General features: G+C 34.5%; 1 long non-coding RNA gene across 1 annotated transcript; it reads right to left on the reverse strand.

Moving 5' to 3' along the window:
* Window positions 1–1,552: 1,552 nt before the first annotated feature.
* Window positions 1,553–24,575, reverse strand: LOC140637575 (uncharacterized). The gene is made up of 4 exons (XR_012034663.1): window positions 24,433–24,575; window positions 24,153–24,293; window positions 23,358–23,511; window positions 1,553–2,206 (listed from the first exon to the last, which is right to left on the reverse strand). It is a non-coding gene; the product is annotated as an uncharacterized lncRNA (long non-coding RNA).
* Between the last annotated feature and the right edge of the window lie 2,036 nt (window positions 24,576–26,611).

Consider the following 26,611-nt stretch of genomic DNA (forward strand, 5'->3'; position numbering starts at 1 on the left):
GATAAAAGAGTACATTGTATGGTTTCATTTATATAAAATTCTAGACAATCCAAACTAATCTATCATGATAGAAAGCAGATCAGTGGTAGCCTGGGGGATGCACAGGGAGGGTAGGGAGGGATAGGGGGAAATACAAAGACATGAAGACATTTTTGTGGGTGACAGAAAAAGTTCATTATCTTGATTTGTGGTGATGGTTTCATGGCTCTATACATATGTCAAAGCTCATTAAATTATACACTTTAAAATGTGCAGTTTATTGTATATCAATTAAACTTCAATAAAGCTAAAAAAAAGGAATTCACTGGGATGAATGCCATGAAAAAGAAAAACCCTGAGATATGAGGGGATGTGCTGGGAAGGCGCCTAATCCAGGCTAATGTTTGGAAGCACAAAAATCCTACCTAGAGAAGAAGATATCTTGCTTTTGCTTTACTAGTAAAGGAGGAATAAAACTGATCTGGGAAAGTGGAACTTGGTGGATAGAACTTTCTAGCATAAGGAAGCAAAATGTACAAAGATACAGAAGCAGATACCCTTGAAGGCCTCTCACAATCTGAAGGCTGAAGTAAACCACGTGAGGGGGCGGAGGGGGAGATGAAGTTAAAGAGTAAGCAGAAAGGATATATGAGACCTACATTCCAGTTTAATGAGTCTGGATTTTACCCTGAAAGTTACGGGGAGTTTTGAGGGCTTTTAAACATGACATGCTCTATCTCTGCTACTTCTTTAAACATGGTTTTGAAGACAGAAATAAGAAAAATAAATAACTTAATAGTCAACAGTAATATAGGCATCACTTTAGGAAAGAAACATTTTAAAATTCTGTCATCAATTATAACCCAATTTGGTTTATGCTTACCACAGTTCTTTGAAACTATTGCTTCTGTTTACAGTCAATTCCACTGTGAACTTAGAGCCATCCTTTCAGTAATATCAACATCAGCCGGTATCACATTACAATGAACAAAATTTTTATTTAGTTTTCTGTAGTCTGTTTTTTATATTAAAGGCATTGTTCTATTTCATTTTAAATCTCTAATGTCTCTTCCAAAATTATGGACCTCATACCGCTTAACTTCAACCAGGAAAAAACACTAGAATAATATAGAGGAATAATGATTATTTTAAACCTTTTAAAGGACTGTATTCACACTCTTGCTAACTTTCCTTTCTACTAGTTTCACCTTATGATAGTTAATGCCTGTTACATAAGTTTCTTCAACCTCAAATATATACAAATATATACACAAGCTTCTTAAGGATTTTGGTGCCTTTGCACTTATAAAAACTGTACTATAGATATATATGCAACTTGCTGTTCTCATTTTCACAATACACCTTTTGATTCTCCACTTCTATTTTTAAAATACAAAATACAAAATATGTATCTCCTGTTTTACCTAAGAATTATACACAGTTCTGCCTGTAAATGGCTTAAAGGTTAAACTCTTTAGATTTAGCACTCATCAAATATATGCAATCCCAGCCAATTCCACCTAGAAAAATCTGAAGTAAGTCTCTATCTTGGATATTGTGAGGACAAGTGTCATTTCTATCTCATGATATTTATTGTATTGAAAATGAGAAGTTTTCATAAACCCGATGAAATTATTCTTCGTTGTGTTTTTGAGCTTTTTCAGATTATTCTTTTCAAAACTCAAGGAGGAAAATTCCTTTATCTCATATTTTTGTAAAATGCAGGACCTAAGTTTTTTCTGTATCAGAAAAATGAGTTCCCTATTAAGTGACAGACAATTTCACATAGGTTGCTTATGGGGTCCTCTAGTAGAACATACACATATAAACAAGTGATGACAGGGCCTGGGCAGAGGGATACAAGATAACGTGTAATGCAGTTGCATCTCAGACTTCAGCCAATGCTCTTGGGAACTCTAGAGATGAGGTGGGCCTTTAAAGTTGTCCCAACTTGAGGCAGGGCCATTGTATCCCTTCATTAGGCAGCCATTGGCCATGGACTGCCCCTAGTCACCTGTGGTAAAGCAGCTCCTTGTAGCTGAGCACAACTCTTCTTGAGGGATTGAGCTCTGTGTGGTCAGTTGCTGTTATTTCCAGTAACTGCTGGATGGTCTTGAGGAAGGAGTTTAGGGAATCTACCAAAGCATCCATTGTGATAACCAATTGCAGAATGATAAATCATAAATTAAGGTTTATTTTGGTTTTTAGCCAGTCAAAGTAGATTGTGCTGGGGGAAAAAAAAAAAAACTTATTTGGCCACAAATATATACATAATGAATGAACATGTGCATGTTGTATAAATGGTGTTATAATCCATCTACTTAAATATTCTGCTTAAAATAATCAGGTCACCCAAGTCAGTCCAGACATAGAGAACTATTTAGTGTTATTCAAAACCAGACTGCCAAAACTGTGAATGATGCTAACGGAACATCATTGATGATTTAAAATAAATAAAGTCCATACAATCATAAATCCTTTATTTTATATAATACTTTTTTCTTTGAGGTCCTTTTCTTTATGACTCTGAAAAGCAAGAAAAATAGTTTCCAATTGAGATGATTTGATCACAGTTCTTTCCGCACTAGGAATCTGTGTTAGCTCTTCTGGTTCCAAAGAACATTGGAACCAAAGAACATTGAAGCAGTTTGAGTAATTCAAATAATGGGAGTTCTATTATATAGATATATGTTGACATGAGAAAAACAAATATTTCAGTCATGAGTTGAGGCTTCCCAGAACCCAGGAAAAGCTCAATTATACCTCTTGAGAAAAGTAACTATAGTGTAGTAACCATATACAGTAACTATAGTGCAGTCAAGCCCACCAAAAAGAAAAATGGGAAATGATTCATTCAAGATTCATTGAAGTCTTAGTAAACACAATCTCTTGAAATACCTTCAAAGCATGAGTTGCAGAACTCTGCCATTTTGGTGACACAGCTTCTCTCTCCTTCTTTCTATTTTTTTAAACTGTATGTTTCCACTCTGTGATCAATTTGATGACCCTCTCTCATCCTACCCTGGATCTCCATTCTGAATTCCCAAGAGTGAGTATATATATATATACTTTTGCTTGACCACTGACTTGGAATCATATATCCTCATGTACTAGTGCAATAGGTTAGATTCTATTGGCCATGTCATCTTGCCTGTTCCAAACAGCTAAGATCAGGTTTATTATAGCATGGTTCAGAGCATGGCCACATATGCTAACAGAACAATCTGGAGATTTTCCATCAGTAGTGACCTATGGTCAGGGCAGTTTTAGGTAAAATAGATGAGAGATAGCAGATATCTCATGTTATGTGGATAGAAGGACATTTAATTACATTTACACATTTGAAAATGTGGTTCCTACATATCAGCTATTGCATAAATGCATGGATCTGCTCAAATACACATACATAAGTGTGCACACACACACAAACACACATACAAGCATATTAGAACATCCCTGAATAGGTTTTAAAATTCATTCATCACCTTTTTTTAAAAAAATTTTTTTAAATTTTTATTTATTTATGATAGTCACAGAGAGAGAGAGAGAGAGAGAGAGAGGCAGAGACACAGGCAGAGGGAGAAGCAGGCTCCATGCATCGGGAGCCCGACGTGGGATTCGATTCCGGGTCTCCAGGATCGCGACCTGGGCCAAAGGCAGGCGCTAAACCGCTGCGCCACCCAGGGATCCCTCATTCATCACCTTTAACAGTTTTGATTTCATGATAAGATACCTATAAGGAATGGCTAATGAGTTTTGAAGGAAAATAATCTGTGTATTACTGAATGGAAATTAGCAGGAGATTTTAATGAGAATAAAGCAGTTATTAACAATGGCATATTCTCAGAAGTGAGCTAGATACATTGTCAAGATAAAAGATTCTAGTTTGGACCTGAGGAAAATTTAGTTTTAAGCACCAATTTTAACAAAGAAGAACAGTATGCAGGGACCAGGGACACAGCAGATCATTACAGAGAGATTTTAAAAGCTTTGAAAGTTATTATCTAAAGCACATTTGTCCATTGTGTGGTTTTATCTAGGAAGTTTACAAAACCAACTTTTAGGAAAATCATTTTTGTGTACTTAGAGCAAATAAAATAGAATTTTGTACTGATGTGGAACTAGAGTTTATAAAGCTACTTTATTTGATCTTCAAGTAAACACTGAAAGGAAGGCAAGGCAAGGGGTCTTTGTGTTTTCATTTTTAAACCCACTGATATCAGCAAAAAATGAGAAGATGCTCATAACTGTTCAGTATATCAACAATAAGTAAAGAAGTCTGAGAGAATTCAGCAAAGTCACATGAGTGGTGAGGCCAGAAATAAAGCTTGTGTTTTCAAATGTGTGCTTTTGACTATTTTGAAAACCGATAGTCTATAATTGCAATTTATAATGGATTTTAAAGTGCAATATTAGAACGGAGTTTAAGCAAATTTTATATTGTAGTACTAGAATATCAGTTATGTTTTACAACAAATCTCTTTATGAATGGGATGTCTGAATTTACCTAAATGACATGTTTCAATTCAAACTGCCTATAAGTAGTGAAATGCTATGTGGGAATAAAAGGATAGATACAGACACTAGCTACATGTATTCAGTAGTCAAAATCCCATTTCATTTTACATGAGCCTCCAGGTATGGAAGTAGCTGTATGGTGGGAAAAAAAATTAATATGGGAAGGCCTCAGGGTATAAAAGCAGTGTGGGTCCAAACACTAACCTTTTGGAGGGCAACTGGGTGGCTCAGTCAGTTAAGCATCTGACTTTGGCTCAGGTTGTGATCTCGGGGTCCTGGGATAGTCCTGCATTGGGCTCCCTGCTCAGCGGGGAGTCTGCTTGTCTCTCTCCCCCTCCCATGGCTCCTGCTCCTTTGTTCTCTCTCTCTCTCTCTCAAATAAATAAATAAAGTATTTAAAACAACAACAAAAACCTAACCATTTTCAAGTAAAAATGTTATTACATAAGACAATATTTCTAAAGGTAAAACATGCATTTTCCATAAAAATGAAAGGAGTTTGTTTATATTTCATGCTCATATTTATATTATTATTATATTTATATTATTAAAAACAAAAAAAATCACATTGTTAAAAACTGTCGAGATCACATGAAAAGTCCACAAGTGGTGTAGGCCCAAATCCCATGTCAGTGTTTCTTAAAGTATGACCCAGATATGTCCTACACCAAAATCTGTACAAGCACCTGCTATAATGAGCACTACTGGGCCTTCCACAAACCTATCAGTATGGGATCTCTGAGGATAAAGTGCAGAAACCTATATTTTTTAAGTGATCCAGTTAATCCTTAAAGACTAAATTTGAGACTTTTTAACCCTGGGGACTCCTGCTTTATTTGCCCCAAATGATGATTTCAACACATTTGCCATGCTAGGGCCAACCATTTAAAAGACAAAATCAGGGGCACCTGAATGGCTCAGTGCTTAAGTGTCTACCTTCAGTTCAGGTTGTGATCCCAGGGTCCTGGGGTCCTGGGATCAAGTCCCGTATGGGGTTCCCCACAGGGGAGCCTGCTTCTGTCTCTTCCTATGTCTCTGCTTCTCTCGATCTCGATAAATAAAGACAAAATCAATGATACTGAAGAGAAATTTTATAATGTCATTTGTTTTACCACAGAAATCGCTACTAACTGTCCTGACCAATGTCTTCAGTATACAACAATGATATACAACAATGATTCCCTATTGCTGCCAATTAGGAATTTCTTAGCATTTAATAAGCTAGCTTTGAGAAACTATTTTTAAAAGAGCCACCTTCTTCTTTTTAAAGAATAGCTAAAACATATTTTGAACATATTAGACACATTTTATAAAAGGATTTGTCTCACTGAATTTATTATTTATTATTTCTAAATCTTTATCAGAAAAAGTGAACATAGCATCATTGTTGATTCTCAAAGAAATCAAACCACATTTATGTAGATTATAAAATAAATTTGAACACAATAATATAGAAAAGCAACTTAGAAATATATCATTTTCTGAATTGTATAAAAATAAAGGATCGATTTTCAAAAATTGCTATTATTTTTATGTGTTATAATTTGCAGTAAATATAACTTTAAGCATTATGTCTGGATTTGACAAGATTTTCACAATGCACACGTACTGCCTTTAAATAAAGTTAAATACAATTATATTTTAAAAATATTATTTACAGGGATGCTTGGGTGGCTCAGCAGTTGAGCATCTGCCTTCAGACCAGGGCATGATTCTGCAGTCCCCGGATGGAGTCCCACATCGGGCTCCCTGCATGGGGCCTGCTTCTCCCTCTGCCTATGCCTCTGCTTTTCTCTCTCTATCTCTCATGAATAAATAAATGAAATATTTAAAAAATAAAATAATAAAATATTATTTACAGTTCATTTGTATGCATTAGCAACAAAAGACTATTTGCTTGATTAATTATGTATCTTTTACATTCAATCAATATGTATTGAGATGTACTGACTCCCAGGATTTATGGTTGGTTCATGGATGGAGTAATTAATAAGATAGTCATAGCTTATAGTCTAGTGGGAAAATATAGGCAATTAAAACAAGCAATGGTTGTCTGCATGAGGACTTTTTAAAAAAATTTATTTGTTTATTCATGAGAGACACAGAAAGAGTGGCAGAGACACAGGCAGAGGGAGAAGCAGGCTTCATGCAGAGAGCCCGTTGCGGGACTCGATCTGAAATCCCAGGATCATGACCCCAGCCAAAGGCAGGTGCCCAACCGCTGAGCCACCCAGGCATCCCTGCATGAGGACTTATGAGAATATGTTTAAGAACATAAAATAAAAACTCTGAACCCAGACAGAAGGAATTAGGGAATACTTCTGGGAGGTAGAAGCCACTTAATTGAGAGTCTAAATGTTAGTAGATGATAGGTGAAAATAGAAATGAAGATATCAGTATGGTGCTTTGGGAATCTAAAAGCAATTTAATACCTCTAGTGTTTATAGTGAATGCATAGGTCTGTGTATACCTAAGAGTAAATAGCAATATCTCTGTAAGTAGGAAAGGGTAAGATATGAAATCAGTAATGTAATCAGGGCTTAGATAATGAAGGAACCTGCAAACTATGCTCTTATATTTAGATTCTATTTTTTTAAGGTTTTAAGTAATCTCAATACCCAGTGTGGGGCTCGAACCTACAATGCCGAGATCAAGAGTCGCATAGTCCACCAACTCGGCCAGCCAGGCACCCTTGGAGTCTATTTTAAATAAAATAAGAATCAACAAACAGGTTTTAATTTTTAAAAATGACATCAGATTTTTGTTTTTAAAGAGTGGTGCAACTCTGCTATAAAAATTAGCTGGAGGAGACAAGACGGGAGTTAATAAAACAAGTTAGGAAACTGTTAGAGTACCTAGATGAGAGATGATAGTGTTTGGGAGTAACATAGTAGCAATGAAAATGAAGAATGGCAAGACTAGTTAATTATTTGGATTTGAGGATGAAAGAAAAATGAGCAGTCAAAATTAGGTCTTTATTTCTGGCTTTGGAAATGCCAGATGTTAATGTTATTTGCAGAAGTAGAGAACATAGAAGAGTCATTTGGTAGGTGGCGGAGTAAGGAGAAGGTGAAAAGTTCAGTTTGGAACATACTACGCAGAGGCAACTGTGAGATATTCAAGAAGAAATATTCAGAAGGCATTTGGATGTTTAGGTCTGGGTTACAGCATGGATATGGGAGGCACCATGACATCAGATGGAGATTAAGGACAGGCAAATTGATTTAATCTTCTAGCAAAATATATAGAGGAGATGGAGAAGGTGCCAAAGATACAGCTCTGAGATGCCCAAAACAAATTCAGTTTTAAGGGAAACTGAGACAGCAACCACAAAGACAGGAGATACATTAGACAAGCCTGCTAAAGCAGAATAAGTTGATTTAAGAAAGAAATTATTAAATTGTTAAATACTATTATATGAGTAAGAATAAAGAATTAAAGATTCCATTGGTTTTAGCAACAACAAAGTCATCATTTACCTTGATGAGAACAATTTTATTCATATGATAGAAAGGGAAGCAAATTATCCTGGTCAAGAGTGGAAAGTAAGGTTGTGGAAAGAAAGCAAAGATTACACTTTTAAAAAATATGGCTGTGAAGAGAAAGAGAACCATAATGCACCAAAATATGTGTTTGTATATATGTGTGTGTGTGTGTCTGATATATTTTTTTAAATAGGAGCTTGAATGCCTAAGGATGAACAGAAGCATAAAGGTAGAATTTAAAAAATAGAATGAGAAAGAATGGCTAAATTAGATATTAATTTGCTTGAAATGTTGAAATACAATGACTAAAATTAAATTTAGAAAAGGTAATTTCTTTTTACAAAACATATAATATGAGGTTAAATTCACAGTGACAGTTTTTATACATAGGAGGAAAAACACTTTCTTGTCAGAGTAAATATCTATGAATAGTTGTATCTATCACAGCCGTCCTGAAAAAATGGGAGCGAGTAAGTATATGATTAATTTAGGGAACCAACATAAAATAAATACCCCCTCAAAAATCTTACCCATTAACCCACAAATAATACATTATTTGCAGACCAATGATTGGTCCGGGGAAATAATAAAGATAGTATAAAAATTTACATAAGTTGCGGCACCCGAGTCGCTCAGCTGTTGAACGTCTGCCTTTGGCTCAGGTCGTGATCCTGGAGTCCTGGGATCGAGTCCTGCATCTGCTTCTCCCTCTGCCTATGTCTCTGCCTCTCTGTGTCTCTCATGAATAAATAAATAATTTTTTTTTTTAAATTTACGTAAGTTTTAAGATTTTTCCTCCACTTTTTTTTTTTTACTTATTGTAATTACATATAATCTTACAGCAACATCCGTATCCTTAGCCTCACTTCATTCCTCTTCTCCTGATAAAACCTCTTTGGCTAAAGTCCCATAGAATTTTTCATACTTTCCTTTAGGCTCATTTATACTGTGGTTTTGCTAATAAATAGTTCATTCACTAACCTACAACACAGCAGTCAGTTCAAAATAATTTGTATTTCTTCTTGAATGTAAACAATATGCATATGGAGCTTTCGATATGAGGTGAGCAATAAAAGTAACTTGGCAAGCCAGTTATTTCTAAAAGTCTAATTTCAAATATAAAAAACAAACTCTAATCAACTGTAATCTTTGGAATTTTTAATCAGTTTATTAATTAATATGCATATGTGAATACTCGTAGCTACTATGAAGGTATGTTTGATAATAAGAGGATAAAAACTGCAAATACTTTACCATTGTATCAGTGAACAAAAAAATTAGAAAATGACTAATATATTGTATTTCCTATAGTAATCTCAAATTCTGCAAAACAGATCCAAAGTAGAAAGTGAAGAAACATCATGTTAAACAAACTTCCCCAACCTGCTTAGAAACACTAAAATAAATAAAAATAATGAATCCTTTTGTGGCTTGGAATCCTATTTTCCAGAAGTAATCTTCATTGAAAGCAATGGACATACTAACACTACCAAAACAGTGCCAATAAGTTGAATTTCTCATATGCACTTTTCAAAGTTACCTAATTTATTTTGTCTTTTCCCATTGCTTCTTTAAAAAATCTTCCACAAAATGTGTCAACCTGTTTTAATTTAATTTTATTTATTTATTCATGAGAAGCATACACACACACACACACACACACACACACACACAGAGAGAGAGAGAAGCATAGACACAGGCAGAAGGAGAAGCAGGCTCCATGCAGGGAGCCTAACATGGGACTTGACCCCGGGTCTCCAGGATCATGCCCTGGGCTGAAGGCAGCACTAAACTGCTGAGCCACCCAGACTGCCCTGTCAACCTGTTTTTTTAACCGAAGACAAGCTTTGGAATTAAGAAAAGATCTTTTTGGTGATTCCTTCCTTCTTCTTTATAATATTCTGAGTAAAATAGAAGAGTTATAATTCTCTTTCAATAGAGCTGATCTTTATTCATGCTAAATAAATTCCTGCTGTGTGTAAAATTTTGGTAAAGATACTAGAATCTCAGCTTAATGTGGGCAGGTGTCTTTTGGTTCCGCTGTTTTATTTATAAATAAATAAATAAATACCGTTTAAATGAATGAATAAGCTTCATTAATTAATCCTCACAAATATAACTTTAGCCCTAGCTTCAATTTTATAAAATAAAAAAAAAATTAAAGGTCTGGGCAAAAAGATTTGGAAAGACTCCAAGTCAGTACATAATACTACAACACAGTTGATACTTAAACGCAGGTCTTCTGAAATTAACTTGTGAGCTTCAATGTCATCAGCATTTTAACTACGATCACATGACCTACATATATTACCTCATTTAACTCTGATAATACTTTGTGAGGTAAGTTTTATTACCATTTTTTAGTATGAGAAAATTAATGTTCAGAGATTGCACAACTCAATAAGTGATCAATTGGGGAATCAAACTTAGCTCTATCAAACTCCAAAAACTACAATTTGGGATGTGTCTGAATGATTTGGACATTTGGTTTCAAGTTAAAAAAATCTTGTTATAGGAGGCAACTATCCCCTTTGCCTTATATTTTGCTATGTTGATAAATCATATTTTACTATCTGATGTTTTCTTATAATTAATAAGGTTCAGTTTATGACTGACTACTTTTGAGTTAAAGGCTCTTAAGTTCTAGTGATGTAATGAAGAAAAATATGTTGATTTTTATAACTTTTAATTCTCTATGGTATTTCTTATCTTTTTTTGAATGATGAAAATAGTATTGAACTAAAAAGAAACCTAAAAAGAGACATTTTTTTGCACATTGCTGTAAGAATTTTGTGGCTGATTTCACAGCTGCTAGCTCCTGACCTCTTAAATTTTGTTTTCTCAGCTTTATTTTCTCCCAGGAGAAAAAAAAATATAAGGCAGGAAAGAGACTTCTAAAAGAAAGCCTATCTTAGAACTTATCAACTGAACAACACCTACATTTGAGCAGAAGTCCAAAAATTAGGTGAATGCCACATTACTCATTACCCACCCACGAGGGTCAAGCCCTCTAGAGCCCAACCCTAGAAAAGTGGGTCGGTGCGGGAGGGACCTGAAAAGTGACTTATTTTCTACTGTCTCTTTCTCCAAAAGAAGGCCCTAGCATGTGGGTAGTCCTTTGTCCAGGGCAAATGCTGGAATTAGAAAAGTGTTGTTAGCACCATATCTTACCACTCTGGCTACTCTGACTTTGTCAATGACACATCATTACAATAAAGAGGAAATAAAATCTAAGAAAAAAAGGAGGAAAGAAGAAAGACAGGAAAGAGAAAGAAAAGAAGAAAGAAAGAAAGAAAGAAAGAAAGAAAGAAAGAAAGAAAGAAAGAAAGAAAGAAAGAAAGAAAGAAAGAAAGAAAGAAAGAAAGAAAGAAAGAAAGAAAGAAAGAAAGAAAGAAAGAAAGAAAGAAAAGAAAGAAAGAAAGAAAAGAAAGAAAGAAGAAAGAAAGAAAGAAAGAAGAAAGAAAGAAAGACAGCAAATCTGAATGATTGAACTCACTGATTTTAATGTTGAATTGTTTAATTTACAGGATTATTGAGATCATTAAAAGAAGAAAAACAACATATTTCAATCTGGGGTGGATAAGGCATAATGCACTTTTCCATCCCCTTGCTGGCTTGGCTTGTAAATTTGATTGTATTTATGCCTGCAGAGGTTTCCTAGACTTTGTGGATAGGGCCTATAAAGAGCTATGGGAGAGGTCTTTGTGCCTCCGAAATGTATGTATTGGGATTTTGGATTTTCAGAGAGAGGTAGAATTTTGAGGATATTTAAGGGGTTTGAGTACTGCTTGCTTTCATTCTTTTTCTAGGTTAGTCTTTCTTTCTTTCTTTCTTTCTTTCTTTCTTTCTTTCTTTCTCTCTCTCTCTCTCTCTCTCTCTCTTCCTTTCTTTCTTTCTTTCTTTCTTTCTTTCTTTCTTTCTTTCTTTCTTTTGTTTTCTTCCTTTCTTTCTTTTTTTTTTTCCATAGAAGATGCAATTTCCTTTTAGAAGTTAACTTGAATTTTTTTTGCAGGCTGAGTCTTAGCAACCTAATACAGGAAGAATTTGGAAAACTAATACGGAAGTAAAGAAGCCTCAATAATTTTGTTAATTTAGCACTCTGAAATAGTTTCTAAGTATCCGAGGATCTTAATAAGAGAAATTATGTAAAAATGTAAACTCTTAAAGGTCTCTTGATTTAAAATATCATTGTTTCGAGACCAAGATTGGAGACTGGGCATACTTATTTTCTTCTCCCCTCAAAGCCCTTTAAAATGCTAAGAAAGAAAAAAATAATAATAAAAAATAAATAAATAAAATAAAATAAAATGCTAAGAAAGTAGGGTCAGCCCCGGTGGCTCAGCAGCTTAGCGCCACCTTCAGCCCAGGGCGTGATCCTGGAGACCCGGGATGGGGTCCCATGTCGGGCTCCCTGCATGGAGCCTGCTTCTCCCTCGCCTGTCTCTGTGTGTGTGTGTGTCTCTCATGAATAAATAAATAAAATCCTTAAAAAAATAAAATGCTAAGAAAGTAAAAAAAAAAATGCTAAGAAAGTATATTGAAGTGGTAATTATTAGGGGATTGCTCATCTTATTTAATTATTATTTCTCAAAGCATTGTCAGAAGGCCACTTGGGAGCACCTCCCAGAGAAGCATTCAAGAGCTAGGTGGTATAGATAAAACAAAGGAGTACTGAATTACATAGGGTAATTAAATGAAGGATTGGTTATAGAGCAAATAAGACTACCTATCTCTATGTCTCCCAGCACAGCCTCGAGAATTGGTTTCTGAGCAAAGGGAGAAATTGTCCTGCCTGGTGGGAGAGGGGTAGATTTAAGGAGAATAGAGTTTTGAGGTAATTCTAGATTACCACAAAAAAGAGCAGAAAGGAAGGAATAGATAGGAAAGCTCTAACCATGCTCTCCTTACTTTTGCAATAAATGAGAGCCTGAGCCTGTCCAACCTTCCCCAACCAAGGCCAGAAAGAAAAGCTTGCTTCTTGACAAGATCCATGCACTTACAGAGCCCGGAGTTCAGCTTTCTCATTCAGTATCTTTGTGTGGGGACAGAGATAAGGAGGTGAGTGGGACATTTATTTGTAATTTATTTAATAAATAAATATTTACTAAGTGTTTAATATGCATGGGATAGTATGCCACATGGTGGGAATCTTATAGTAAAGAGTGCAAAGATACTGCTTTTCAGACTAAACAGTACATTCTGGTAAGGAAACACATATTAAATGAATAAACCCAACTTTTATACTCCAATTACATATTGCTAAGTGAGAGAAAGAAAAATAAACTAGGAGATGGATCCTATCAATGAAATGGCACTGTGGTGAGGGGGAGTGTAGTCAGGAAAGGCTTCTTGAGGAGATAATATTGAAAAAAAAACAAAAAACAAAACAAAAAAAAATGAAGGAGAGAGCCATGCAGATAAAGAACATTCTAGTCCAAGGAAAACTGTTAGTGTAAAGGCTCTGAAGCAAGAATGAGAAGAGTGTGTGTGTGTGTGTGTGTGTGTGTGTGTGTACAAGGATCAACAAGGCCAATGTACGAGCAGTTAGTGCCATGAACAATTACATTAGAAACTCATGAAAACTTCCTGTTCTCCTCAGTATCATCCCTGGGTGGCTCAGTGGGTTAAGTGTCTGCCTTTTGTTCAGGTCATAATCCTAGGGTCCTGGGATCGAGCTTCGCATTAGGTTCCCTGCTTAACAGGGAGCCTGCTTCTCCCTCTCCCTCTACCTGCTGCTCCCCCTACTTGTGCTCTCTCTGTCAAATAAGCAAATAAAATCTCAAAAAACAAACAAATAAAACCCACGTCATCTGTTATATATCAATTTGAATAATCAAGCAAGGATCAAGAGATCCTTAACAAAATCAAAATTGTTTTGAATAGAAAGACCAAGATGAAGGAACATCTAAACCCTGATGGATAAAGGGGTTATATAAAGGGAAATGGATTCTTAGAGTTTTAAATTTTAATTGAGATGCTAAAATAGCCATAAATTAATAATAGGTAACTATTAAAAAGAGACCAGATGGACTTCTTAGAAATAAAACCAATGTGGGGCCATGAGCAAACAGTCAAGAAAGAATTCTTGAAATGTTTTCAGTGCAAAAAAAGATGTTTTTATTATAGCAGGGGACAGGACCCGTGGGCAGAAAGAGCTGAACTTTTGCTGTATGAAGTTGGTGCTCATATGCTTAGTGTTTATGAGGAAGGACATGTAGGGAGTATTAGATCACAAATGTCTCCTTCAAGTTTCTACTTGTAAAACTACTTTTGCAATATTTCTCTGGTGCTTTTCATTCAATTTGATATTAACTATCAGTGAGATATATAGTCAGTCATGACACTCTTTCAGAATGTAGCAACCTGTAGATATTTGATCCTTATTAGAATTATACAGGCTATAGTTCAGCCTTCTGGGCTAAAGGTGAACATTTTTGTGCTTCTATCCCTCATCAAAACTATAGAAATATGGCTTTTACCTTTTGTACTTATAACCCTACTATCTATAGAATTATAAATATTCTTTTTTATGAAGTACGAGTAGTGAAATATTCATAGAAGCTAATCAGAGTGGACTGATCTGAGCCAAAAATATACAGAGTGAGTTTCAAAAGAAAAAGATCAGAGTAGTGTTGTTTTTTCTTCCTGTTGAGCTGATAAGTTTTAAGGTGCATCTGTCACACACTCACTTGAATTAGGACCATGATTAGAAATTAGATTTTCATATTTAAAAGCCAACCCAGCTTCTTAGTTTTATTCCAGTGATTCACATACTGTATTTGAAAACAAAAGCAACAGTGTCCAAATATAAGCATTTAGACTCATTTTTAGTATTTGAGATTTTTAACAAAATTATCAGAAAAAAATTCTCCTTTTAATCTGAAAACTAATGACCATTCTAGAGGAGTAGAGGAGGATGACACAGGAGAAGCACCTAGGGCAAATAAAAAATATTGCTAAATTAATATTTTATATTTAAATTATTCTTGAAGACTATCCCCAGATTTGTCTGGCTCATTCATTCTGGAGTGACTTTGCTTTCCTTTTACTTTTTTCATTGATTAGCCATATTTTACCTCATCTTCAAAAACTAGAGCAAATTTTATTTGCATGCAATTCTTGCATGAAGTTCTCTTAGACCACGTAGATTTTTTTTCTTTTATTATGTCAAAGTTTGTGATTAAGGTTATGAATTTGTCCATTTTGTAATACGCCATCAGATTTCACACTTAAGAATAGGCATAGGTAAGATAGACAGGAGTTACTTTTTGGCCACAAATTATTTGCCACAATGCTGAAATTATGTCAATAGAAATGTGTTCTACTGGGGGACTTGTGGGTGGAGCAGTTGGTTGGGCATCTGACTCTTGGTTTCTGTTCAGGTCATGATCTCAAGGTCATAAGTTCAAGGCCCAAGTCCCAAGTCGGCTCCAAGCTCAGTAAGGAGTCTGCTAAAATTTCTCTCTCCCCCTCACTCTGTCCCTCCCCACACTTGCGTCTACATACTCTCTCTCTAGAATAAATAAATTTTAAAAAATGTGTTCTACTGAAATAAACATTATTTCCTTCAGTCAGTTCAATTAAAATGCAAATACCACCTGATTGTATAGTATATCTTTCATGTCTTGCCACTGTCTAATCAGACTGCTTTCCTCAATAATAGTAAAAGCAATTAAAGAATGCACACAGTTTTAAGGTATTTGTTAGCCTAGGAATATTTATCAGTGAAGAACAGAAAGGAAAAACTTTGAATTAGTAGATAAAAATACCAAAAAAGGATTTATGTACACCTGTGTCAGACCACTTCCCACAAAATTTTCCAAGTGGGAATTTTAATTTCTTACACTGGTCTATAATTTTATCATCCTTATGTCTATTGTGCCTAACAAAATTGCAACTTTTTTTAAGGGAAAAACTACCATAAGCCAAATAGTGTTTCTATAAGTACTTAGACATGTAAGAAATCAGAATAATGCTTGTTATTTTTTAAATATTTTGCTTATTTTTACTTTTCTACAATATGATTAATAAAATAATGTGAACAATAAGGTATATAATTATCTATAATCAGCATTGCTACAAATTTTATAATAAATTATCGCTACTATGTGATTTAGTCTACTCAGGCTGCCATAATAAAATACTGCAGACTAGGTCCCTCAAACAACAGAAATTTATTTCTCATAGTTCTGGACGCTGGAAAGCCAAGATCATGGTGCTAATCCATCCATTTCCTGGTGAAAACTCTTCCTGGCTTATAGACAGCTGCCTTCTTCTTGCTTCCTCATATGCCAATTTTGCTGTGTGTATGTGTGTGTGTGTGTGAGAGAGAGAGACAGAGACACAGAGAGTCACACACACACATGCACAGAGTGAAAGAGAGAACTCCCTCCTTGGTGTCTAGTGTCTTTGAACAAAATGAAACAAAACAAAACACTAATTCTATTGGATCAGAGCTTCACTCTTATGAGCTCATTTAATCTTAATTACTTCCATAAAGTCCTATCTCCAAATATTGTCACTTTGCTGATTAGATTTTCAACATATAATTCTGGAGGGACAAAAAATATTCAGTCAATAACACTATGTAAATGTTGGACAAAACTTAGGGATAGTCAAATGTTCTTTGAGTAACAGGTATTAAACAATTCATCCCAAGGTCCAATAAAAGATACTGCTAAAACTAATATGTCTTTTTTAAAATATGTATTTACTATAGAGAGAGAGAGAAGGAAAGAGTGAGAATGCAAGTGCAAGTGGGGGAGGGTCAGAGGGAGAGAATCTTCTACCAGACAACCTACTGAGCATGGAGCTAGTCTTAGGGCTCAATCTCAAAACCCAGGAGATCACAACCTGAGAAAACCAAGAGTAGGTCACTCTACCAACTGAGCCACCCAGGCGCCCCATAAAATTAATATTTCTTATTAAAATTATTAACATTTAACAGACGTTTGATGCTGCTATGTCTCTTGGTATCTTTTGCAGTTATGGAGAAAAATGAGAAGAATACTATATGGTTACATCAATCATTAGCATTTTAAATAATATTTTGGAGAATATAATGACTACTCATAAAGTAATGGATCCCAAAAGGGATTCTATATCAAACATAGATTAAATAGGCTAAGTCTAATAACTCTTATCTTAATCTATTTTGGCAACATACCCAGTCAATTTGTTTGTTTGTTTGGAGAGAGAGAGAGAAAGAGGGAGGGTGAGTTAGTGGGCGGGGGATAGGAGGAGAAAGAGAATCTTAGGCAGGCTCCTTGCCCTGCACAGAGCTTGACTCGGGGCTTGATCTCATGACCCTGAGATCATGGCCTGAGCTGAAATCAAGAGTCTGATACTTAATCAACTGAGCCACCCAGATGCCCTTTTATCCAATTAATTTTAAGTTAATTTTTCTGTAGGGGTTAGAAAAAAGACATTCTAAACCCTAGTTCTCCCATTGTGCATGACATAGGAGCAATCCAGAGTTCCCAATGAATCACACTGTGAAACACAGAGATATCTGAGAATTTAAAGGAGGTTGGCCCACCATGGAACCTCTATATTAAATGATAACCTTGCAATAGAAACTGTTGAGTACTAAACTGAGAATGCAGCTGAGTTCAGAGCATCCCTGGGATAAGGTCTAGTTAATCAGGAAGAGGGAGGGATTTATGGGACACCCATGACAAGAGCACAGACCATACATTTCACCAACTTCAAATCAGATCAGATAATAAAATGAGTTAGTCCCATCTCTTTTCCTAGGCAAGAGAAGAGATTAATGCATTTAAAGCATCACAAGAACTCTAGAGAGTAATTAAAATTATCTTTCCCAAATCAAGATGGGGAAACAGAAATTCAGAAAGATTAATTAACTTGGCCATAGTCATACAGCAAATAATTAATAAAAGATTCCAGCATATTCAAAAATAGTACTGAATTTTCTTATTTCACTTACATCTGTGTTCCACCTCTCATATGAGACTCTTACTGTATATCCCTATTTTATGACATTTTTGATGTAATCAAATCTAGAAATTAATCATGTTTAATTATTCTTGAAGAAGTCAAAAAGCATTTTCAGAGGCAGTATGTTTAAGGTAACTCTTAAAGAATAAGTGTTTAAGGATTATACAAGAAGGAAAATGTTCTAGGAAATCAAGGAAATGTGCTATTTAAAGTCCTTTCACTGGACAATTAGGACTTAAATTTTAAAAGCTAATTAAAAGTGTTTTCTTAGTATTATAGATACATAACAATATTCCAGATAAAATCCTAAAAAAAGTAATTTTAGTACACTTAACATTTTCAAAGTTGTCTCTTTTTTGTTTTTTGAGGAGAGGATACAATTTATTTTTGTAATAGATAATTTATTCAATATTGCTTATATTGTAACTTTTATTTTTAATTAATTTTATCCATTAGTGATGCTATCAACATATTTTGACAAAACTGTTTTGTTTTTTGTTTTTTGTTTTTTTTGACAGAACTGTTTTGAATGCATTCCTCTTACGTGAATAGTCTAATTTATTAGTTTCATAGACTCCCTGCTGAAATATCAATGGGATTTTAAAATTTAAATAAACCATCCTGTCTTGTCGCTGAAAAAAATATATATAATTAAGCTGTTTTTCATGAATTTTATTCAGTGACTATTGAGTTACTTACTTTCCTCAAATGATATATAAATCTAAATGCTTCCATTTACTCTTAATGCTTTAATTAAGCATGCCAACTGCTGTGGCATTTTACACATGCCCAAATAGGTTAGTAACTTAAATAACTCAATGTTCTTGTGCAAATACAGTTGTTTTTTGCTGCATTTGCTTTCTTTACAGTTCAGACTTGCAGAACTTAAGGTGAAGTCAGGAAGATGAGTTTTCAGAAATATTTGGAGTAAATAATTATGCCAAACAAAAACCCTTAAAGATAAGCTCTCTTAGCTACACAAAAGTCTTTGAGAAATTGGAAAAGATTTGTTTGGAATCAAGGAAAGAAAGTAGAACTCTGAGAACAATAACCACATTCACAATTTCCAAGTATTAAATAATGTAATTAAATATCTATTCAAAGAGGAGTAGGGAATGTGAGCTAATTAATGATGGTAAATGGAAATATCTGATCATATTTGGATACAAATTAAGAAATTTGAGTAGAAAGATAACAAAACCAAAAAGTAAAGCTTAAGTAGTATATAATAAAAAGCAATCCTTTACTAATAGAATTAACTTCAAAAAAAAAAGAAAAAATAATTTCTCTTCCTATTTCAAATATAATGCAAAGTAAAGGCTTTGTAGACATTAACTGGCAGCATGACTTCTGCTATTTCAGATTAATGGCTGACTTGTAGTGATCCGCGATCCATCATTTACATATGTGATATTCAAGTTGAAATGTACTTTTTTAACACATGAGCAAATTGAAGTCTAGACTGGCTAACATACAAATACATATTCAAGACCTCAGGGTTTAGACCTTCAAATTGTTTTCATTCAGTGACCTTCTTTTTTAATTCATTCTTCCAGAACCTATGTTCTAACTACAGCAACAGACACTAAATAATTATTACTAAATGACATAAATATTTTGATAGAGGTGACTTTTAGCACAAGGATTTTCATTTAGCTGAGTCTTAAAAGGTAAAAAGATATTAGCCTTGAAAAGGTGGGGGAGGGTATAGCTTTAATAAAAATATAGAAGTGGAAAAAATAAGCTCTCTTTAGAGAATCACAGGAGTATAAAAAGTACATTAGGGGAGACCATTTTGTTCTTTATACCTTTGTTAAGCCACTGCACAACGGAAATGGAGGGTTTTGATATTGTAAAGTGGAAAAGACATGACAGCATGTTTTTCATAGCACCAATGAGACATATCCACTAAATAACATTTTCAGTTTGATTGACTCATGTGACAAGTATATTTACATCCCAACGCATGGGCCAAAAAACTAGTAATATATAAAATGTGCCCTTGTGCATATATTGTCTATTTCAACATTGGAGTGAAACAACTGTAAGTCAAGCAACTAGAACCAAAAACTGAGACTCTAGTAAATCTAGACCCTAGGTACACTCCTTAGGCTGCATAACAGAATTCTAGTGGTGACCCTCAGACTTCTCTTTTACGTATATATTCTATTGACTTGTCATCACTTTTAACTAATAATTTACTTCTTTACCATCCCAAGTCCTTAATCGGGTTTTGTAGTTCTTTTAACAGAAGCATGAAAGGTAGTCAGGAAAGGAAGAGAGCCCCCTGCAAAGGTAGCAGCCTTCTGGGTAAATGTGCAGAGCACTTGGAATCATCATTCATTTGGATGTCCTGGTCTTCTGGGAAATTTTGAAAAGGTTCATGAACAGAATCCTCCATAACTTCTCAAATTTGAGGTGATGCAGGAAGAGAATAGTCTATTTAAATGACACTTTCACCTATTTTCTGTTCCTTTACCCGAATGAGGCCCTAAATTTGTAATATTATTATATTTAGGCCCTTATAGCATATGATCTTGTCAAAAGTTCTGAAATAACAGAAGTAAAACCTATGAGTCACTGAAGAAGTAATTAGTAAAAGTTTATTATACGTATACCAAAAAGACATTTTGCAAATTGGGAGCATTCAAACCAAAACATGGAATGAAGCTAAGGTATATATTGTTATAAAGGGTATATAAATATAGCAGTGATTGCTTATTCTTCACAGTGATTGATCATAATATTAGAATTTTCTTGAATGATGGGAAATTGGTCAATGGCTACCTCATAACAACCTTTGGAAACAGTTTTAAGTTTTGCTTGTGATTTTCAGAGCCATAAGCCAAAAGTGACTCAGGTCAAGTTAGCCCTTCAAGCTAAGCTAAATTAAGCTTTGTTTGTCTGACCAAACTGTTTTTTTTTTTTTTCATTTGTTTTTTGTTTTGTTTTGGTTTGGTTTTATCTTAATTTTAACACCTTCTAGGCAATACTAAGAGAGACGGAAGTTGGAGCACCTTGGTGGCTCAGGAATGGCTTAGATCATGATCCCAGGGACCTGGATCAAGCCCCACATTGTGGCTCCCTGCTCAGCAGGGAGTCTGCTTCTCCCTCTCCCTCTGCACCTCTCTCCACACCCTTCCCCTGCTCATATGTGCTTTCTCTCAAATAAATAAATAAAATCCTTTAAAAAGAGAGAGAGAGAGAGACATAAATCAAAAGCCCAGAGGTTGAATGCTAGAATGGCTTATTAGAATAGGGACTGGTTTTTTCCATACAGAGTCAACATGTACTTACTGAACATCTTTGTACAAGAAAGCTTTCAAAGTTCTATACATACATCCTTTCTCTCATGGAACTTATATCTTACTAGTATATATTAAAATTAAGAAAATTCCCCAGAGTAGTTTCACAAGCTCATAATGGCATCCAGAGATATAGAGTAATTGCAGGCAGTTCAACCTCACTTCAACAAAGCTCTCTTTCTGAAAGATTTCCTCAAAAGTTTTGGCTGAATATTGCCCATCATGGTAAACTTCCAATAATGCACCAACCCCTTCCTATTTTACACTAGCCCAGCTTATTATCATATCTTAGAAAAAGCAGGACTTGTCACCAGGGTAAAATTTGTCTTTTAACAAGTGGATTCTAAGAGCAGACCTCAACTGATGCAAACTTCTCTATAAAGGTGGTTCTAGTATTACAGGAGTCTGAACTTCTTGATACCAGAAATGCCTTAGCCTGCTATCATGGCAGTCTTTCAAAACCTTAGATGAACTATTTATTTTGCAGTCCTCACCACTGTTAAACTCTTCTTGGGGTAGGGATTGTGTCTTAACACCTCTGAGCTTAGCACAAAATAGTTGTTCAATAAATATTTGTTTAACTAGTTTGAGGGAACTATTATACATAATGTACCACTATTATAAAACATCATCAATAATACTCATCAATAATAAAACTACTTCAATAATACTCATCAATAACTATTACAAATGATGTACCACTATTATAAACCATTATCAATAATACTCATGCTGGTGAAAGATTATGATTAATCTAAATGTTCACTAAACAAATTATCACATAGTCACTAAAAAAAAGTGTGTGTGTATAAAATACACATGCATTATTATGTGTCTATATATGTATAGTAATATATATGATACTTTGATATAATTTTTCCTGAAACACCAGTATATGAATTATGTACAAAGTATTATACCAAGCACTTCAATTTTTTAAAGCCTAGGTGTAAAGCTAAAGGTTAAAAAAAGTTATACTATTACTGATCATAGTTGGGTAGTGAGATGATAGAAGATGCTGTTTTATTTTTTCATTAACTTACTCTGCTAAAAAATACTAACAATTTTTCTTTAATTTCTATAAATTTTATAAAGTGGAAACATAAAAAAATTAAAATTTTTGTTGTTTTAATGCCAACATATATCACATTTATTTATTTTGCAGCCTGGTATCACTGGCTTATTTGTCACTAAAATATTGTTAAATAATTTATTTAATATTCTAGTAATTTAGGTCAAGTAGAAACGAAAGAGGAAGGAAAAAGTAGAAGTGGTAGAGAAGGTATTTACAATGTATTAGTGTCTCATAACAAAATCAAAAGCCTTTAAAATATTCAGCTAATTAGCAAATTTGTATAGCATTCTCAGAAACATAAAAAAACCGAAAAGAAATATTCCTTATAAAATATGCTCTGTATTATGTTTTATGATATTACTTCCTTAACACTCAAAATGTTCAAAATGTTTTCACTTTCTCTTATTGCTTTTGTAAATTTGATATTGTGCCAAAAGGAACATCTTCCAGCTGAACAAATAGATTTCTTCTTAGTTCAATGGAGCATTGAAATGTACACTGCAAATAATTTGAAAATAATTTACAGTTCTGGCCCAAACACCAAATAAAGGGTTGTGGGTTTTTTGTTTGTTTGTTTGTTTGTTTGTTTGTTTGTTTGTTTTTAACACTGCCAGTTCCCCTATACCTGGTTAATCACTTTTTTGAAAGATGTACGACTGCATTAATGGTTCCCCATTGCTTTCAGTACACATAAAGTAAGGAAAGATTAATTTGATTTTTGATTTTTTTTTTGGCTACTTTGTAAAGAAATTAAGCTTTGGGTGGGGTCATTATTATTCTTGCACTTTGTTCCATTCTAGAATGGGAAATCACTTAAAGATATAATCACTAGTGTCTCCTGTTTCAACCTTAAGCCTCAAAAATGGTTCTGTTCGGTAATATATAATCTTTCACATGGTTTAAAAAACAGGTCTAGCTAAACAAAACAAAACAAAAAAAGCTTGCCAGAAGTACATCTGGAAACAATGTTAAAGACATGGAATTCTATATATAGAATCTTATAGGAGAGATATGTTTTTAAATAAAAAATCATACCTTCAATCTATTGTTTCATTTGAGAATCAATATTAACTTTTCAATGTTCAGTAACAGTTTAATATCAATCATAATTTTGGGGGAAGAAGATACTGTCGTTGTGTACTCGAGCTAATTACAGTGATGGATTTTGGATTTCATTTCTTGGTATCATCTAGTTAAGAAAGAGTAAATGCAGAATGTCAGTTTATGGAAATCGTGTACATAACAGAATGAGGTTTCTCGGTATGTTCCTACTGTAGCCAGTTGAAATGCTTCCATTCCTCCCCTTGAGTGTAATAAGAGAACGCTTTTTGGGCTTTGAGGCTGCAAATGCAAACCTCTTCAGTTGTATCTTTAAAAACAACTATCAAATAACTCTTTGGTATGCTCCATTTTTTTTCTCTTCTACTCAGAATTTGTCCTTTTCTTGTATCTTTTTATTTAGTTTGGCCTTCAGCCCAATATCTGTCTCCTCAGCTGGTACCAATTTGACTCAGGTTCTCCAGGACAGTATGTGCTTCGATAAGCCAGCTGGCCACAGAAATCTGATTTTGACAATTACCGACATGATCAGTTCCTACCCGACTCATTCCAAATGCACAGACTCGCCCGCACCTGGCACATGCATATTGATGATGCTTTCTTTTTTTGTGGAGGGCATTCTCTTCTGATGATGGAAAGAGAGAAATCCCTGAAAATCTCAATCTGTGAGGACCCAAAAACGTAAAAGTCTGTTCTGGTTGCCAAACAACATAAAAACAATAAACAAAGAGTTGCGATAGAAATGAAATAAAAGTGAAAAAGGTCACCTACCAGTTAAGCTTTCTGTCCATCTGTCTCTGCCACCTTGCTATCACAGAACGAGGTCTCCTTCCTCCAAAGGCTTTTCCTATTCAATCGACTCCATACATGATACTCTGTTGTCTTAAATTTCTCTCTCAATTGAAATTGCCCCTGCAATGTTAATATTTAGATATTCTTCAGTCTCTCCCATTAAATAAGAAAAAGAAAATCTTTAATGATGCCACATCTCCATCTAAATAATAGTATCTCTTCTTTCTTAATCACAATTCAGTTTTTTTTAGAGATTTACCTATATTCATTCTACTGAATTATCTTCAAATCACCTATCAATCCTCAGGTTGGAATGCTGTCAGGTGCAAATAACAAAAACAAAGTTGCTCAAACAATAAGCGTTTTTAATATCTCAGCTAAACTACGTCCATAGTTGAATGATTCTAGAATTGGTAGATCCAGTTGCTTAGTAATATCATCAAGTCTTTGGTTCTAAAAAAAAAAAAAAAAAAAAGTCTTTGGTTCTACTTCTTGTGATTCTCCTTGCCTTTGCCTAATGGTCAAGAGAGTCTACAGTTCAAAGCATCAGGTCCCTATAAATTAATGTTCAAACAGGAAAGAAGGGCAGGAATTCTCCATAGGAATTTCTTTTTCTTTCTTTCTTTTTTTTAATCAAGAGAATTCTTCCCAGAACATTTCTCCCAGGACATTTACTAGTACATTTAATTGATAAAAACTTTGTTACGTATTATCCACCCTAAACCAATCACCCAGAAGGAAAATAACACAACTTTCAGCTTTTCAGTAAAACTAAGTCCCTGAAAACAAAACAAAACAAAACAAAACAAACAAAACTAAGTGCCTGATATTTTCACTTAAATGTCCCAAATTTAACATCAAAAGTAGAACCCATTTTACCTTTGATCTCTGTCTGTATGCCCTATCTCAATGAATGACACCTGCATATATTGAGTTCCTGAGATAAAAATCTGTACCTCACCACCAACATTCAATTAGACACAAAATTGTAGATTCTGTTCTTAGTATTTCTTCAGTTCATTTACTTCTTTCCATCTTAACACCGCTAATTTGGTTTAGGCAAATTTCATGTCTTGGATTACTATAGCTTGATGACCTGATTTCCTGCTTATCATTTTGCCCATGTTATACCTTCCACTCATCCCTCAGGAATCCTTTTAAAAAACAAAGTGGATCATATCATATCTTTCTCCACTATTGTACCTTCTTTGTATAGAGAATGATTTCCCAGATCCCAATCCCATCAGACCTGGCTAACTCCTCCTTCAAGACTTAGCTCAAAAGATTTTCTAAGGGGGATCCCTGCATGGCTCAGTGGTTCGGTGCCTGCCTTCGGCCCAGGGCATGATCCTGGGGTCCTGGGATTGAGTCCCACATCAGGCTTCCTGCATGGAGATTGCTTCTCCCTCTGCCTGTCTCTCTCTCTCTCTCTCTCTCTCTCTCTGTCTCTCATAAATAAATAAAAGAAATCTTAAAAAAAAAAAAAAAAAAGACTTTCTAAGGTCTCCCAATTTTTTCCCAGGCTAGTGTAAGTACGCATTCTCTGTGCCTTCACTATCTTAAAACTTCATATTTTGCCTTGTCATTATCTATGTTCTCATCATTTTTGCTTATTGACTATAAGCTTCTTGAGGCAAGAGTTGTGGTATCCTCTGAACCAAGACAGTGCCTAGAGCATAAAGAGTACTTAATAAAAGTTTTTAAATACACTGTGTGAATATGCCAAGTTTTTTTGATGCAAAATTGAATTATATAGTCCATAATGAATACTTTCCTATCTATAAGGCCTCTCACAAAAATGGAAAAATTAAGTTGCATTAAATTATATGCTATATTGAAAATAATAAAATTGGTACTTTCAGGAAAGTCTGGAGTATGTTAAAAAAACAAAAGCTATACCATAATAAATTATTCTGGAATTACTTCTGCCATTTTCCTAACTTTTCTTCTCTAAAACTAAACTCAAGCCACTAAATTTAATTAATGTTTTTTAGCTTTATTTCACTTTAAATGTTTATTCTTTTTACTTTATTTCCACTTTTTGCTTCTATGGGTTAGCCCACTCTTATTTGTCAAGTACCTTCACCAGAGATTTGTAATTCTGCTTAGTATATAATTAAGTAGGCCTGGGCCCAAGGCTGGAGACCACGATAAATAATTCAATAGATTGAAAAAGTAATACAAGAACAGTCAGTATGAAAGATCCCTCCCTAGAAACAAAAACAGGTTAACACTACCTTATGGTAAAATACTTTAGCATAAAAAGAGGATTAAGGAGGATGCCTGAGTGGCTCAGTGGTTGAGTGGCTGCCTTCTGCTCAGGGCATGATCCCAGAGTCCCAGATGAGTCTTGCATCAGGTTCAGCACAGGGAGCCTGCTTCTCCCTCGCCTCCCTCCCTTCTGTCTCTGCCTCTGTGTGTGTCTCATGAATAAATAA

Source organism: Canis lupus, chromosome 8, assembly GCF_048164855.1.
Source record: "Canis lupus baileyi chromosome 8, mCanLup2.hap1, whole genome shotgun sequence".
Lineage (NCBI taxonomy): Eukaryota > Metazoa > Chordata > Mammalia > Carnivora > Canidae > Canis > Canis lupus.